Source organism: Ceratotherium simum, chromosome 24 (genome assembly GCF_057802395.1).
Source record: "Ceratotherium simum simum isolate JZ-2026a chromosome 24, ASM5780239v1, whole genome shotgun sequence".
In the NCBI taxonomy this organism is placed as follows: domain Eukaryota; kingdom Metazoa; phylum Chordata; class Mammalia; order Perissodactyla; family Rhinocerotidae; genus Ceratotherium; species Ceratotherium simum.
Genome location: NC_141923.1, coordinates 20,797,261 through 20,811,122, shown reverse-complemented (window position 1 = coordinate 20,811,122; position 13,862 = coordinate 20,797,261). Strand labels below are relative to the sequence as shown.

At 35.8% G+C, this 13,862-nt stretch overlaps 1 pseudogene; it reads right to left on the bottom strand.

The window, feature by feature from the left end:
• Nucleotides 1-1,165: 1,165 nt before the first annotated feature.
• Nucleotides 1,166-1,811, bottom strand: LOC101394135 (tyrosine-protein kinase CSK pseudogene; annotated as a pseudogene).
• Nucleotides 1,812-13,862: the final 12,051 nt, after the last annotated feature.

Below are 13,862 nucleotides of genomic sequence, written 5' to 3'. Positions count from 1 at the left end.
TTTCTCACATGGTGCTAAGAAAACTGTTACAAAGTAGGTAATATTCATCACATTTTTTGCATGTGAGGAAACTGGACTTGAGATAATTTAAGCTGATAGTTGAAGTCCCAATCTAGTCAGAGGCTGAAATAAGATTCAAACCCAGGATTTCTGACTCTAAAGCCCTTCACATCAACACTGATGCTGTATTCAGGGTTGTTTCTCAGGCCACAGCCTCCAGTGAACATGTCACAGCCCTTCTGCAGGCTGATGCAGATACCGATGCCTCTACTATCATGAAAAAGATGTAAGAAAACAGGCCCTTGTGAATATATATGCTTGGTTTGCCTAATAGGTATCTCTGAGATAGTACAATTCTGATTACTAATCTTTACCTATTTGCTTACTCTAATAATGTCAACAAATAATATTTTGCATGCTAATTGATGCATGCTAGTGTTTATCCTAGTAATATATGTTTATACATAGTTTTCTTTTCTTATGGAGTGGTTTATTTTGATTCCATCCTACAAGGCAGGTGGGAGGGCAGCAGCTTACATGAACTCCAAGCCCTTGACAGACGCCTGCCATGGGAGCCCACAAACTGTGCAACATGGTCGAGAGCACACACTGGGAGATGGAGACAACACCGGACATGGAACATGGAGTGAGAAACAAGGCTGCAGTGACAGGTCCCTAGAGAGGGGCCTGGTCCCCCTACCCTTGTGGACAGGACAGGATAAATGAGATTCGTCCTTCTTGTAAAATGCCCATTTGCTGGGTACTTTCTTTCTCATCTTGAAAAATAATAAAAACTAAACACACAGAAAAAATATCTCAAAAAAGGAAGGGAATTGACCTCTAAAAAGGTGAGAGGTGGGAGGCCAGGGGAAACCTGACCATGATAGAGGGCGTCTGCCTCCTGCTCCTCAGCCTCCTACCTTCTTGGCCCCTTTTGTGGAGCTCCAGAAGCCCCACAGGTGGGGCCATGAGAAAAGGTGCCAGGCTTAGGCAGGTTCCATGGGGTAGGGGGTGTGGCAGAGGGGACACAGGTTGGGACAGAGAAAAGAGGCCCACTGACCCACTAGGCTTAGTTCTGGTTTGGGCCCAGCGAGTGGGGGCACCAGGTCCACAATCCATCCAGGTTCAGTCCCCACAGGCCCATGACCTAGGTGGAGGCTGGCGGTCACAGGTGCAGCTCATGGGTTTTGATGTGCTCGAGCTGTTCGAGGAGCTACAGGAAGGAGGGCTGCGTGGCAGGGTCCAGGTGACAGCAGTTCTTCCTTACCTTTCAGACTGCAGGTGGGCAGCCAATGGGAGCAACCATCTCGTAGCCCTTCTCCACCTGAGGGACGACGTCCTTCAGGGGAATTCTTGGATAAGTCACTTGCCCAAAGGAGTAGACTTCCCAGAGAAGGATTCTGAAACTCTATACATCAGATCTGGTGGAGAATTTCTTTTCTCTCAGGGCCTCAAGGGCTGTCCACTTGACCAGCAGCTTGCCTGTGTCTGGAGTCTGTACATGATCTTGGCCATGTTACCCCTGGACACCAGCACGACGCCGGAAGCCAGGTCCGGTGTATGAAGTTGTTGCCCTCTGGGTATTCCATGGCCTCACAGAAGTCTAATGAGAATTCACAGAGACAGTCTCCACCCAGCATCCACTGACCCCACAACCACTGATAATCCACTAGGCTCCCCTTGGCCATGTACTCAGTAACGATGTAAAGCCCACCTTTCTCCTCCACGATCATGCCCAGAAGCTGTGCCTGGCTGCTATGCTGAAGTTTTGTCTTGACAAAGGCTGAGATGTAGTGCTCCACCTGCTGCATGAGGTTCTTGAAGTACACCTCCTCGTCAGTGCTGAGCTTGCTGGCGTGGTATATGATGCAGTAGTGCTCCACCTTGCTGTCGCAGTTCACACACAGCGTGTAGTCTCCGGGTAGTTGGTGCTCTCCCGCACCAGGAACAGGCCTGTCTCCGGGCTGGCACAGAAGTGCCCCCAATGGGAGGCGTGAGCTGGTGCTGTCCGTGGTGCTGATACTCCTACTGCTGCTCAGCTGGGGCCTCCACCGCCTCCAGAGACTCGCTGCAGGTCAGCGCCAGGGCGGGGCCGGCCCTTCGCCCTTGACCACCACTCAGGAGATGGCCTTGTTGGTTTTGTTGTCTTTTTGTCTGTCTTCTGATGATCCTTTTTTGTGTTTAAACTCTGGGTGCTGGGAAACTACTAAGGTTTTATACTAGTTTTTCCTTCCTTGTTTTTTTTTTTTTTTTCTTTGTAAGAGAGATGAATTTATTATACCTCTGGAGTCCTTACTGGTTAGCCTGGCCTATGCAAAGACCTGGCTGGGACTGCTCTCCTCCTGGCTCCAGCCTACTCTGCAGAGGCCTGTCCTCAAAAAGGAGCCGTCCTCTCCTGGGTTGGTCATATGGAGGTCAGTGGGGGGAGTACTGGTCACACTCAAGTGTCTATGATGCCCAGAGCAAAGAGAAAATCTGAACGAATAGATTTTTGAAGGGTGAGGATAGCTTAATAAGCTATTGGTTTCCAAGAAGAAAAAATGTACACATTACATTCCATTTACCTATTTTTTTCTATTAGTCAGTTTCCACTATGGAAATACATATTTGAAGATATATTTTACTCATAACAAGAGATAAATATATAATATATAACAAGGCACAAAATCTGGATATGAAGCTGAATTGAGTTTCTGCAAATATTTTGAAGTAAAATATGAGGAAAGCTTAGTTTATCATAAATATTTGGGAAGGTTACCAAGGGAATTCTGTACTTGGTCTCTAGATGTCTTGAAATTGTCATTTATACCTCACAGTTATGTGCTAATATGGGTCTAATTCCCCTATAGGCAGGGAATTTGAGATTTAAGCTAATTCTTAACATGGAATTATTAAAACCTCCTTTCTTAAAAATGGTCATTATTAAGGAGAAATTAAACTTTAATCTAAAAAAACCTGCAATTTTAAATGTGATAGTTTAAAATTCATTAATTGAGCTATAGATCTTCATTAATTTATTCAGTAAAATTTTACTGACCATTTACTATAGGCCAAGTCTAATGCTTGGTTAGGAGAATAAAATATGTACAAGAGATAATTCCTGATCTCAGCGAGCTAATAGCAAATACAAGAAGGCTTACAGTTCCCGAAAAATCTCAGTTGAATATGATGAGTGTTGGGGATAAAAAAAGGTGTTAAAGTAGTTTAAAGAAGAGGCATCAAAATCAGCAAGTTATTTTCTTCTGGCTTTCAAGGTATCATTGACAAAAATTGTATATATTTAAGGAGTATGATGTGATGATTTGAGATATATATATATACACACACATTGTGAAATAATTACCACATTCAAGCTAATTAACATATCTATCACCTTACATGGTTACCTTTTGTGTATGTGTGAGTTGAGAATACACTTAAGAACACTTAGGGTGTACTCTGTTGACAAATTTCACATATACAATACAGTATTATTAATTATAGTCATCATGCTGTATTTCAGATCCTCAGAACTTATAATTGAAAGCTTCAACCCATTCACCAAGTTATTTTAAGTGGCCGATTTAGTCTTTGTTATATATTTTCTTTTGTGTGGAGATTTAAAAAATTATTTTATGTCTAATTTGTATCTGTTCACATTCAGAATCATTTTGTTATGTTTTTCCCCCCAGAATTGTATCAAAAAGAAAAGAAATGTTAACATTTTGCATGAATCAAGCCTAATATGGTAGAGTAGACTTCCTTCTCTTGTAAGCTCCCCAAAAGCCAGAGAAGTGAAAGATGATGAGCTGGTATGAAAATTACAGATAGGTGTATTGTCAGAAGAATTTCTCATTCACATCTATAGTTGGAAATACTCATTTTTTCCCAAGTCCTTTTTATCTGCCATTTAGCAAAAATCCAATTACCGAGCATGAGCCGACTGCCTCATAAATAACATCCTCTTAGCTTTCCAATCACACAATTCCAATTCTGTATTTTGTCAGCAAAAGTCCTGTTTTTAAAAATAATACTTCGGCCATCTGCTTACCCATATGTGCTACACATCACTGAATGTTAGATTTTCTGCAAGTTTTATAGACAGTACTACAAATCTTGAATGTGTTTTCTCTCATAATTAGCATTTTACAACCACATTAAATTGATCACAGGTAAACTGTTTCATTTTGGTGTGTTATTTTGATTGTAATCAGACTACTTGCTGAAAAGTGATTTTGTAGCCAATATATTTTAGTTATAGAGAGTTTTCTTTCCTCTTTTATAGCAAATACATTATTTTAAAGGTCACACTTGTCAGACCTATAAACTGAATCCCAGACTTGCAATGTAAGGCATCCCTCAAAGGATCCTTCAGTGTTTACACTGGGGTGAAAAATGTTATCTTAGCAGCTCTATCGATTTCAATGACTGATGATGTCATTTGCACTCTCTACAAATGGCTCCTCCCAAATGAAAGAGAAAACTGCTTGGTCAGGGATTCGGCTTTCAGTTTTCATGTTCTCCTAAGTCATATATGTTTTGACCATTCCCTTTTCCTAAAAAACAAGATAAACCGCAAGCAGATGTATAGTGGAATCTGAAGTTACCATAGCTGTTCAACTGAGAAACTGTCCTAATTATGAATGAATTAGGGAAATTTTAATTCTCTTGGAAACCTGCCAAACTTAGACTTCAGTGATTTTGTAACACAATCATGAGGAATAAAACCTTTCGACTCCTGTTTTTTAGTACCTCGTGTTTTCATGGTTAAAATGTAAGTTGAGTAATTACACATGAAATGTGCAACAAAAAGTTGCAGTCCACAATTTGTGATGCACAGTTTTTTAGCTATCTTTGAATTATAATAAGTAAATACATCTTTGTTTTATATTTTAACTCATGAGTGTATGAGCGTCAGCTTCTGGTTACCAATTTGCAAGACTGATTTTTTTCCTTCTTTCTAAAGCTTTGCTTTTTCGTTGATTCCTTTTTCCTAGAGATTTATTTAAATTTTATCTTCACAAAATTGGGAATTGTGCGATGTGTGTATTTCTCATTGGTTTCTGGCATGACACTACCCTAGATTTAATATCCTGCCCCTTTACCTAGTGCTGATAGGTAAGAAAAAGTTGAAATTTTTCTAGCTTTCGTTAAAAACCATCATGGCACAATTTTGTTTTGGTGCTAAGTGCCCAGGATTCCTGCTTTCAGTTTAAAATGGTTCTCTATGGGCCGGCCTGATGGCATACTGGTTAAGTTCGCATGCTGTGTTTCAGCAGCTGCAGATTCAGATCCTGGGCATGGACCTACACACTGCTCATCAAGCCATGCTGTGGCAGCATCCCACATACAAAATAGAGGGAGATGGGCACTCAGATAGCCTGAGGTAACATCTGTGCCAAACTTCCTCACCAAAAAAAAAAAATTATTCTCTATGAATTTATTATTAGCATTTCTAGTCTCTGATACAATTCAAATAGTACTTTCTTATCCCTCTTCCCAGTTTTTCATGATTTTAATGTTTTTATTGGGATAGTTATTTATAGTTCTTATTAGTCATAGTGCCTTAAAACAAGGACTGAGTAACTGAGGAAAGCCACTTTTGAGAGTAATTTATTATAAGATTATAATTTGCTCGTTCTTAACATCTTTTCACAAGTAAATTAATAAAAGGTTCTTATTATGTACAAGCTCTCTCAAATGTGAATTTAAAAGGACAACCTAATGGAAAGGCTTATATAATTTAACTTTAGTTATATTAGCTGCTGAGTATTCTTAATACATCTGATCCTTGCTAGATTGTAAAAATATTAAGGGATCTTAGTTCCTGAATGTATTCTGGTATTACATACAGGGAAACTGAGGACAATTATTATAATGAGATTTTCTTAATGTCATACATCTAGCTAATGACAGGGAAAGGATTCTAATTCAGGACTTTTGACATTGATTTATCATTCTTTTCACTAATGCTAGCTTAAATTTATCATATAAGCTCTGTATTATGCACTTTGTGAAAAAAATTATCTTATTTAATCTTCAAACCAAAATAGTAGCTGTGAATCAGCAGCAACTTTATTCTAATTTTGCAGATAGGAAATTAAGTCTTGAAGAGGTTAATATTTGTCTTTCTTAAATTCATATCATGGGAGAGTAGCATGAATAGCATTAGTATCCATTGCTAGATTCTCCAAAAGCACGTTACTGTGTGTGTGTGTGTGTGTGTGTGTGTGTGTGTGTGTGTGTGTGAATGGCTATATTTCCAGTCTGTCCTATTACATGCCTAAAGGCTCTTAAGAACCACGTAATTAAAAAGTCGGTTTGTGGTGATGAGATTTAGGCTTACAAAGGAGACTTAAAGAACTCTGGGTTTATTCAAATGAAGTGAACTACCAGGGTGCTAAATGAAATTCTGTGCTTGGCAAACACTCTTTGCTTTTGCATGGAGTTGTATTTCCGGCTGGAATATTCTGACAATGAATGTTAAAAGCCCATGTGACACCTAGACTCTCTCCAGAGTTATTTTCTGAAAACACAGCAGTTTGGCAGCTGCTTTGCAACCTAGGAGTGTATTTTAATTGGCATCACATAACTTTATGACTGAGGGATTTATTCCTCTCTCCACAAATTCCCTCCCCTCTTTTAGCCTATTAGTTGAAAAGTTTGAGTTAATATTATAGGCATTTCCCATTATAAAGTCTTTGGGGCCATAGTGTAATGAAATGTCCAGTTTTCCTCCAGAAAAAAGAGTCAAAATCAGGATCTGCCAAAAAATGATAGTTTTGTTAATTTTTAAATTTCATTTTTTCCTTTTGTCTTTTTGTTTTGATCTCTGACTACTGTTATTTGCCCAATACGACTCAATAAAGTTGAGAGAAAATTTATTTTGATAGACATACTTTGTCAATATTAGCATATCAGTAAAGTTTTCAGAGAAGAAATGTCTTCTGTATTACAGTCCACTGGATTTCTCTCAACAGCTCAGACAATTTGAGGCTTTCAGCTAGTTTTAAGTAAGCATTTTTGCTTGTTTCCCAGAAAGAGTAGCTCACATCATCAGTGACTACTTGTGTTTTTTAAAAGGCTAAGCATCTCTTCCATTGTTCCCTGGATTTATCTTTAATAAAATGCAAAGTATAAAGTGTAGTGACTAAGAACTTTGGCTTTGAAGTCAGAGATATGTAAATTTGAATTTCAACTCTGTCTTTTTGGATTTATCCTTGGACAAATTACTCATCCTCTTTTAAGTTTAGTTTCTTCATCAATGATAAGTTGAGGACAAGAGTATTAAGGGTAATGAAGAAATATGTCAAAAGCTTAGCATTGTGCTTGTCGGATACCTATTATGCAGTAATTAATAGTAGTTAACTATTGCAATAAAATAGCATAGTAAAAGAGTTAATAATATTGTAAGCCATGAACTGACAAGAAATGAGCTTTAGAGGAATTGTCCCACTTTGAAAGAACTAAGAAGAGAATCATAGATTTATGGTGTCTGAGATATGGCATTTGGCTATTAAATAATAATTCAAGAAACTTATAGGTGGAGGAAATTTTAAGAACAACTGTAGTTCATTAGTAGTTTCAGATGGGTAATAATGTTACTTAAAATTTTTAAAGTGTGTAAGTTATTTTGTGAATGTAAAATAAGAAAGAAATCACATTTAACTTATCACACTTTGTGAAAAATTTTAATGCATTTTTATTATATCATTTGATACTAAAGTAAATTTGAAGACAAAAAAAAAAATCTACGTGCTTCTCAGGACTGGTCTGGTTGCATAGTGGGTAAGTTCCTGAGCTCCACTTTGGTGGCCCAGGGTTCACAGGTTTGGATCCCGGGCGCAGACCTATGCAACCGCTTATCAAGCCATGCTGTGGCAGCCTCCCACATATAAAGGCAGAGGAAGATGGGTGCAGATGTTAGCCCAGGGCCAATCTTCCTCAGCGAAAAGAGGAGGATTGGCAACGGATGTTAGCTCAGGGCTAATCCTCCTCACCTAAAAAAAACCCCATGTGCTGCTTTTCGTGAACTGGTATATTAGTTGGATCAGAAGTAAAATAAAATAAAACCAGGATTAATGGATATGCTTTAGGCTCTGATGTTTTAGTTTAGTTGTAGAACACCATGGTTCTTAAATGCAAGTTTAACTGTAAATTAGTTTTCCCCCTGTGATTATATTATTTCTCATTCTCCGACTTGACTTGTATTAATTGGAAGGAATCTAATCATTCGATAGAGTATGCCAGTTCTAAATATTATATAAGATTTTGGAAAGTAATAGAGGCTGAATTAAGGGTATATGCACCCTTGGAAATCCTTTGGGCATTGTATTCTATGGCTTTCTAACAAATCTCTGGTACAAGATAAACTGTATAAAACAGAAAATATTGAATTAAGTGAAAGATACTATGGTAATCAAAGTCTCTATCTCATTGGTTTTGATTTATTAATCTAGTTGTTTTTAAATTATATCTATATACAATTTATATGCATATATATGTACTTATATATAAATTATATGTATATGTGTATATATATGTATGTGAGTGTATATATATGTATATTTGTGTATGTGCATATTGTATATATACACACACACACCAAAATGCACACATATATAATACAGATTGATCACAACTATATATTGTATTATAACTAATAACTTAAAAAACATTAGCAATTTTTGGTTTTTTTTTTGGTGAGGAAGATTAGCCCTGAGCTAACATCTGTTGCCAATTCTCCTCTTTTTGCTGAGGAAGATTGGCCCTGAGCTAACAACTGTGACCATCTTCCTCTATTTTATGTGGGATGCCTGCCACAGCATGGCTTGATAAGTGGTGCGTATTTCCACGCCTAGGATCCGAACCTGTGAACCCCAGGCTGCTGAAGCAAAGTGCACGAACTTAACCACTACTCCACCAAGCTGGCCCCAATTAGCAATTTTACTACAGAGTTATTTCTTAATTTCTAATGAAACTCTAATTTTTAAAAATAAATTAGCTGCTTTAGTCTATATTATAATATCAGAAACACTAAAAAAGCTTTTCAGTTATATTAGATTTCCCACCAGTTCTCAGCATCACAATGTAAATCAGAATGTATTAGTTACCTTTTATGCGCCTATAAAATATGAAGATAGGTTAAGAAATAAGATATGGTTTCTACCATTTAGATTTTTACCATTTTCATGGAACGGTTTATTTATTTGAAACCATAAGATTCCCCAGTAAATAGTAAATGATAAGAGTTAAATTTTTTTGTGCGAATGGAGTATATGCATTTGAGAGGATCTGAGGGAAGCATTGTTACGAAAGACAGGATTAATAAAAGAAGGCTACAGAAAAAGGGAACTATTGAGTTGGGCAAGATTTATCAGTATTTGAATGAAAAAAAACGTAAGAAAGGGTGGTTTAGGTGAGGAGAATGGAAACAAAATTAAAAAAAAAAATCACATTAGAGGAAGAAATGACTATGGCCCTGTTTTGGAACAGCTAGAAACTGTTCTTAGTTGCCTAATTATAGGTATTATGTGAGTGAAGAGTAATGAAAAATGTAGATATAAATTAAAGGGGGAATTACAAGATGAGACAGATTTTCTCAAAAGGGTGGCAGAATACCACCAGCATCATTGCCATATGCTATTCTTTTCACAATGCAGATCCCTGGGCTCTACTCCAGAGCTACTGAAACATTTTCTGGCAGTTAGTCCCAGGGACCTTGCACTGTTAACACTGTCCCAGGCGTTCTTCTCTATCCTAAAAATTGAGGTCTTTGCTATGAAACATTCCAAAGGCCAGTCTAAAAATTTATATTTCAAGTGGTAGGAAAGAGATAGTAATTGTTTCAGTATTTATTTGGCTATACATCTGGAATGAGATAAATAAAACTTAAATTATATTGATAGATGCATGAATTTACATTAAAGGAAACTAGGCATTTTGTGCTCATAATCTATATCTCAAGAATCACATTAATTTTTGCACAATGCTCTATGAGATAAATATTAAGAAACTAACATGTACCCAAAAGAGTATGACTATAATGGTAAAAACCCCTTGCCTTTATATAACTAATTTTTCAAGAACTCCTGAATCAGTTGCTGTTGTTATTACATGGTTACAAAAAATAAGATGCTTGGGGGCCAGCCCCATGGCATAATGGTTAAGTTTGGCAAGCTCCACTTTGGCAGCCTGGGTTCATGGGTTCGGATCCCGGGCATGTACCTATACCACTTGTCAGCCATGCTGTGGCTGTGCCCCACATACAAAATAGAGAAAGATTGGCACAGGTGTTAGCTCAGAGCTAATCTTTCTCAACCAATAAAAGAGGAAGATTGGAAGATGTTAGCTCAGAGCAAATATTCCTCACCAAAATAAAAAATAAAAAAAAATAACAGATGCTTGGAAGACCTATGGTTTGAAAATGAAAGCGCAGATTTTTGTGGAAATAAGCCAGATCAAGCTTATAATATAGGAATCCATAAGTAAAAATATACATCTGCTTCTCCATTAGAAATTGCTAATAGCATATTTAGAGACATAAATGAGTTAAATTAGTTATAAAAAATTCATCTGAGAACACATTTCATATACCAAAAACAAACCTTTGAAGTCCTGAATTATCTCTCCCTGCACTCATCACATTCTCCTTAGATCTCATAGTCTACATGAAAATCAAAGCATTAATTTTGTGTTGATATGCATGTTAGGATATTAGATAGTTAATGTCCACAAGGGCAATTGTGTATATGTTAGATACTAGATTTTTTTCTCTAAATCATGTATGTCTCTTACTTTTCTGTATTTTCAATCTTTTTGTCTCTTCATGCTTCATTATGAATATTTTCTTATGACCTATCTTCCACATCACTAAATCTCTTTTTGGCTGTGTCATATGTGTTTTTTAAATAATCTATCTGTTTATTTTTTAATTTTATTTACTCTACATTTCAGTTCTAGTGACTCTATCTTGTTATTTTTTAATAGATTTCACTTTGGGGCTGAAATTCTCATTTTCTAAAATCTCCTTTATACTTAATAACGTTACCTATTTAATGTATTTTCCCATTGCATGTAATGTATCTCCTCCCCCTTTTTTTGATACTTGATCTTTTCTTATTTTCTTGGTTATTATGTTTTTATCTGATAAAGAAAAATGATTCTAAATTCTGAGAGGTATTAGTAATTTCATTTTTTGAAAAAATTGAAAGCTAGTCTTCAGTCCTTGCAATTCTACCTATTTCTGGTTCACTCTTACTCTCAGAATATGATCTTCTGGAATTCTGACTCTTATGGTGTATTTCTTTGGAATCCTAATCCAATTCATGGGAGATTTACGAAGGTCTCCAAATCTAGGGCCCTGTATTCTAATCTTTGTACAGCTAACTCCACAAGGTTGTCTAAAGTAATGTGCAGCCTCTCAGCCTCTCAGTCATCTCTTCTGAAAATGACAGATGCCCCAAGGATAAAATCAGTCACAAATGCTGTCCTCAACTTTTCAGGTTTTCTCTTTTTGGATCTAGCAATTACTCATAGTCCGTAATTCATCTATGGCTTATTAGCTCTGTGATACCTTTATGTCTTGTTAAAACATTTTGCTCTCTGGAGGTAGGAATGCGGTTTTTGTTTTGCTCACTATTAAATCTCCTAGATCTAGCACAATTAAAATAACCAACATTTATTACATGCTTTACATATCATAAGCAGTATTCTAATTTATTTATAGAAAAATCATTGTGAGATAATTACTACTATCCCTATTTTACCTACATGGAAACTGAGGTTTAGAAAGTTTAAATGACTTGCTCACAATTGCATAACTGGCAAGTAGCAAAGTCAAGATTTGAACCTGAGACTCTGACACCATAAACCAAAACCTTAACCATTGCAATATAAATTATGAGCATAGTGGTTTGCAATAATATCTCTTGAATAAACTAATTTAAAATTTAATTTCGTGCTCTTATTCTTCCCATATTGAAAAATTTTCTAAACTCAGTATTTTTACATTGTGAGATTACTATATAAAGTAAGTTATATTCAAGTTCTTGCAAATCTTTGACATTTATCTTGAATATGAGTCAAAATTATGTGTTTTGTTTTGTTGTTGTTGTTGGAGAAGGAATTTAGGAATGCTTACTAATCTATAAGCACAAACTCCAAGTTCTTTTTGGATTGAAACAGTGATAACATTTGTTTTCTTATCATTTGTACATTGCATTGAAATTGAAATAGAGCCAAAAAAAAATCGCACTTAATTAAGGCTTTCTGTTAGTTGGGTTCTGGTTTCATAGAACTGCTGTGCTTCCGTGTTTCTTGTTTTAAAAAGGACTTTGCTTTTGGAAAACCTTAAGATAATAATGTTTAGGGCAAGATTTTTTTCCTTAGCATACTTTGATGTCTAATGATTTATAATCTCTATTATCGTTACCAATTAACATTTATTGAGTGTCTGTGGGTCATATTTGGCTATACTAAATATTTTCTTGACTTAGAAGTATATTATTTTGCATTTAATACTGTATATGTATTCGACACAAAAGAAAATACAATATGTAGATACAAAAGGTGTTGGGCATTAAAATACTTATCACACTAGCACACATACACACACGTCAAAAAAATGCTATACCACCATTATAAATGTATTTTTTTGGTCTTTACACTTATTCTTGCATAATCCTATGCTTATATAATGTTACTAATACGTTCATTTTGTTTCTGTTGTACATTTTTCCCTTTATATAATTTTCTATATAATTATGGAAATTTTGTAGTGTTCCATTACAGCATATGATGTTTCTCTATCATTTATATGTTCATTATTTTTACAGCGGCAGTGTAATTCATCAAATAGATGTACAAATAATTTTCCTATTTTCTTTAGTATAAGATAGATATTTCAAGTATTTCTAAATTTTACAATTATAAATAGTATGTAGTGTATAGTTTCATACACTTAAGATTATGTATCTAGGGTAAGTTATAAAATATATGATTACTGAATCAAAATGTGAAGATCATTTTAATGGTTATTTATAAATAGTAAAATGACTGTCTAAAATTGGTTTCATCAATTCGCAGATCAGAAAGCAGCAATGGTTTCACTGTCTTCTTACCACCCATGGGTATTCACACTGCAGCAATTTTTCTTTTTTATTTATTATTATCTAAAAATTTTTTATTGATATTTGAAAATGAATAACTGTCATTCTTAAGAGCAAATTTTTCTTTAAATATACATATGACATTTATGCGCTGCCGTGGAATAGGTTTAGAATACTGAATTGGAGATTGCAGAAATTAATTTTCTCTGATAATCTAATGAGTTTATCTAATGCTAAAGTAAAAAGACTTCATTTCATGTCCCAATCTTTCATTCACAGAGATGTGAAAAACTACCAGCATTAGAAGCCAAATAAGCAAAATTAATTTGATCCCAACTGATGAATGACATGGTGGTGAAAGTTGATGATCAGTTGAATGTTGATCTTTGACTCTCAAGCCCCATAAAATTTCATCCTCAGGTCTCCCAGATGCCTAATAATTATGGAGGATGCCTCCAGTTTCCATGGCTTTTGCTAGGTAACATCAGGCATGTCCAGGCCTGATTCATGTTGATTCCTTGTCAGTTGTTCTTCATTCCAAAGAGGCCTTTAATAACCCAGCATTCCTTTTTGAAGTTGGCTATAAGCAAGGAGACCTTGAATCCGTTGTGCTCAGGACAGAGGTTTAAAACGAGGTGAAGTTCAACAAGTCCATGTCAGGTGTTAACATGTTCTAGAATTTCTCACAAGTCTACCAAAGTGAGAGATTGATGCATCAACTCCTTATGGTCCTGCTTATGATTTAGGATAATTTTTTTTTTTCCCAACACATAC